Source organism: Dasypus novemcinctus, chromosome 15, assembly GCF_030445035.2.
Source record: "Dasypus novemcinctus isolate mDasNov1 chromosome 15, mDasNov1.1.hap2, whole genome shotgun sequence".
In the NCBI taxonomy this organism is placed as follows: domain Eukaryota; kingdom Metazoa; phylum Chordata; class Mammalia; order Cingulata; family Dasypodidae; genus Dasypus; species Dasypus novemcinctus.
Window position 1 is genome coordinate 28,304,692 of NC_080687.1, and position 4,626 is coordinate 28,309,317.

The 4,626-nt window shown below is 37.6% G+C and overlaps 1 pseudogene; it reads right to left on the minus strand.

Moving 5' to 3' along the window:
• Window positions 1–996: 996 nt before the first annotated feature.
• Window positions 997–2,143, minus strand: LOC101438996 (SWI/SNF-related matrix-associated actin-dependent regulator of chromatin subfamily E member 1 pseudogene; annotated as a pseudogene).
• Window positions 2,144–4,626: the final 2,483 nt, after the last annotated feature.

Consider the following 4,626-nt stretch of genomic DNA (forward strand, 5'->3'; position numbering starts at 1 on the left):
AAAAGTTGGAAAGACTGTAGTCTCAAGTCCCAAAATTTCAACATGATTTGTTTCATGGTTATGACCTCAGATCACAGAAAATAAGGTTGATGCAAATCTTATAAAGTAATTATCTCTATAACATTCCCTCCAATTGATCATATGGCTTCTCTAGAGGTGTGCATTTCTGTCTTCCCTCAGCATTGACTTCATTATACTGGATCGCATTTCACTCTCTACCTCTAGTCATTGGTCTTGGCAATGATGAAGAAAAGAGAAGAAATAGAATCTCTTCTTTACATTATTATACTCTTTCCCCCTTCACACTCTTCCCTTTCCTCCTCAATTCTCTCTTCAAGGATGTAATTTCTACTGTTCTCCACATAAAAAGATCTGAAGTTTCCACCCATTCTTTCACATTCTGAATGTGAAATGTATCAATAGAAAGGTAGATATAGATATAGAAGTTCCTACACACACATATATACACTCCGCTTAATTTTGCTTGCTCAGAATTGCTGGCTATATTCCAACTGTGGTATCAACTTTTCTCTTTTAAATTCTAATAGTTTGTGAATTCGCTCCCTTTAAGGTTTGTTATTATGGTAATAATGGAGAGAAATTATCCTATTCTGACAACTTAGAAAAATTCACATAAATGACTTCTGGCATTTTCTATTTTCTTTTTTGGAAATTAGATCTGACTCTAAAGGTGTTCATAGCCAGGGGTTTTCATGGATTCCTGACACGACAAGTGTCTATGAGACCCTTGAAAATTTATTGAAACATTTTATGATATGTACTTTTTTTCCTGAAGATACGATCCATAGATTCCATTAGAATTTCAAACTTTCCATGACCTACAGAATATTAAGAATCACTCACTTAAGTTATTTAGTCTGACATTTTCCAACTATGGAAAATCTTTTCTTCTTCTCCTTGCCTTTTTTTGCTTTTATACTCTGAGAAACATTGTCATTTAAAAAAGTATTTAGAGCACTTAAAATAAGGCAACATCTATCCTTTTTTCTCATCTTCTGGGATTGTTGGTGGCTTCTCCACTGTTGTGCTCTGAGCCAGTGTTGCTAACTCTGGTCCCTTCCTCTATCATACAGTCACCCTCCTCCTGCCCACTCTCCTTACCCTCTGTGAAAGTGCCTTCTTCACCATTCTCTTAGTTTCCTGTTATTTCTTCAAGGTGTGTCTCTTCTGTCTCCATTTGAAGATTTTCCTCTTCCTTCTTTACTTCAATTTGATTAACTGCTTGCTAATTATACTTTGCTGATTTCAGTTTCTTCTACTGCCTCTTTCTCCCTTTTCTCCTGCTTTTTGTGGACCTGTTCCTCTCCCTGTGACATTCCAGCTGCAATTTTCTCCATATCCACTTCTACCTTCAAACTGCACCACCTTTTAAGTTCATTGTTAAATTAATCTGTGCTTTCCAGGAATTTCCTCTTCTCTTCCTGCTGTTGCTCCTCTCTTTGAAGAAGTAGTTTTGCTGATGACCCATTGAGGACAGGGCCTGTCATTTGAGGACCTACATTCTAACTGTGGTGACAACTAACTGAACATCTGGCACCAGATTTCACTGATGAGGCAGTGGTTTCTCTGGAAACAGGCGGTGGCTGTTTCATTGACAAGCCATCATCATAATCATCTGGACCTTGCTCAGGCTGAATGTTCATAGAAGGTTCTTCTTCCTCCATGTGAGACTGTATCTGCCAATCTTCTTCCTCTAAAGCAGCTTCAGCATGACTTTTTGCATTTATGTGAACAAGGTCTGCAGGGGAATTGTGAAAGGCCTTCGTGGAGCCTATCTTTTCTGCTTTGCTTTCGTTTAAATATTCCTTTTATCTTCATCAGTAAAATCTCACCACATGCCACCAATAATCTTGCCAATCTCCCGCAACTTTAGGTCAGGGTTGAGAACCTTTACCGGACCCCAGACCTTTCTTCTGTACCTGCAGTGACTTATCTGGTGGCTTTGGGTTTTGGAATCGTAACAGAGAGTGGCCCAGCCATTGGTGCCCGGGTTTCCTCCCAGCTCGTGTTGGCTGTAGGAGAGGTGACTGTACAGATTGTGTCCCATAGAACCTGGGGTGCCAGACATTTGTGTTGCAGGGCCTGGGGTGGGAGGTGGGATGTACAATGGTCTTTTTGGCATTTTGGAGGATTAAGTTTTCATTTTCTTAAGAAGGACACCATGTGACACCGTGGGCAGAAAGAGTGCTCGCAGCTTTGTCCCACACACCCTCTTGCCCTTGCCTTTTCAAAGAAATGTCTTTACTATTGTTTGTATTTTTTTTAATCAGCTTTCAGTTTGGAGGGGGGTAGAATATAAGTGCACAAACATCTATCCTGCTGAATATTTCAGTTAATAGCACGAGAATTCTTTTTCTGAATATTTACATTTTATTTTACACATGCTGTAGAAAACTCTACTTTCTGCTATCGGCCCTTGTGGCCTTTGGACAGAAAGCTTTTGTTGGTAATTTGATAAGCCTCTTAATCCTCAGATTTCTTACCTATAAAGTGGGAATATGTCATGCTCGTATGACTACTAGATGAAAGCTCTGTTCACTCATTTATTTATTTTTAATTTTTTCCTTTGAAAGTACTCTGTGCTAGACACTTTCTTAAGAGTGTTACAAGTATTAATGCATTAAGTCACTGTAACAATCCTATGGGCTAGCGATTACTGTCATCCTCATATCCAATTTATATGAGGAGAACCTGAAGCATAGGCAAATTAAGTGACTTACTGACCTGTGTGGAAGAGTTAGGCTTTGAAGCTCTAGTTTTTTATTTATTTGTTTCTACCACCATGCTCTGCTAGGCTCTCTCTCAATAGCTGGAACAGAAAAAGTAAGTTCAGAAAAGTGCAAGGCATGTCTCCCTCTGAAGATAGGGAAAAAACTCTTCTTCATCCTGTTGCTCAAGTCTCCCTTCTACAGGGCTCACTCTTGGATTGATGGGAGGATAATTATTCTAGGGCTGGTGGTCTCACAGCTGTTGGCAATTCAGCTTTCCTCCAATCTTCCAGAAGTGTCAGAAAACAGCTGTTGGAAAAGGCCGAGCTGCCAGCAGCTCCTGAGTGAGCAGCGGACTACCTCGCTGTGTGCGGCAGGGTGACCCTGTGGCTGCATGGTGACAAAGGCTTGTCCTGCATAGCAGGCTGGGGCAGATGCATGGGGATTGGGCAGCATGATCTCTGCCCTGTTCAGGATTTCTTTCCAGGGAAGGTGTTGGAAGCAATAAGCGATTCCAAAACCTGGGAGGGTGTTAAGACATCCTTTGTGTTTATAAAATCACACCCAGAAGCACATGTGCTCTCTTCAAATGGGGATTTAGTTCAAAGCTGGTGATTAATGAGTATCTTAGAATCTATATATGTATAAGAGTCATGTAAACTCTATATGGGGTGAAGAAAACAGTCATTAACTTGAAGATACATTTTTTTTCCTCAGTCAAACTTTCCAGTGTTCCTTAAACGTGTTGTTTATGTAAAATTTATTTATAGTCGTTTTTTACCCTCGCTGAGTAGAGATATATGTAAACAGGAAATGTCTCTCTTTAATTCCAGCTAACACCTTTGTTATTTATACCAGCAAGCATAAGTCTCTCTTCATGACATAACATCTGTTATTGGAAGAATGGTTTTGTTGGCAGAAATGAGTAATATATTATGAACCCAGCAAAAGAAGAGATCAATCATGGAAGAAAAAAAAATAATCTTGCTCCATGCATGGAATATGCTCGAGACCCAACTTACATGCTTGCAAATCTACACAGCAATTTAAAGCTCTTCTTGAGTTGTTCATATATGGCAACATGAGCTGAGAATTTGAGCTGTATATCCACTATTGTAGATGATCTTAGGTACTTTTATTGGTTCTGTAAATTTATCCCATTCTTTATGAAGTCATTCCTATTCTTGAGCAGTTTGTATCTATGATATTTTATATTCACTCTTACACATAGTATTTCTTAAAATTGTTCACATTTGCTATGAAATTACTGTTTAAACAATTCTTATTTAAATATAAACATCTTCCTAGTTACTTTACCTTATAAACTCAGTTTTATTACAACTTTTTAAGGACATATTTTTCTTAGCTGCTTTTTTGCGTAAATAAGGAAAATTGATATAACTGTGGTTCTGAATGAAAGTCCCAACTTATGCATCAAAAAAAAAAAACCAATATTATGGCCAGTTATGTGAAAATAGGCTGATTTCCTTTTCACTGACATAGAAAATCAATACTTGGCTAATTCTTTTAAATTCATTTTCAGTGTTATTTTTCCTGTTATCTAGAGAAAATGTTTTTATTCTGAAAAGAAGCAGGAGATAAGATTCTCCTTTTTTGGGCATTAACTGTGTTTAAATTGTGTGTGTATATATATATATATAGATAGATAGATTCTATATGTAGAATGCATGTGTGTGTGTGCATTGCAGAAAATTTGGAAATAGAGAAAAACAAAAGAGAAAAACAAAATTTGCTTGTAATTCCACCTCTTGGGATTCTTTTGACATCAGCAATACAGAATGTAGCTGTTGGATTTGAGAGGGATGAAAACTGAAGAAATAATTTGAATGAATTTTTATAATAGCTTATGACTTAAAATTTCAAGTGAAAAACGAAT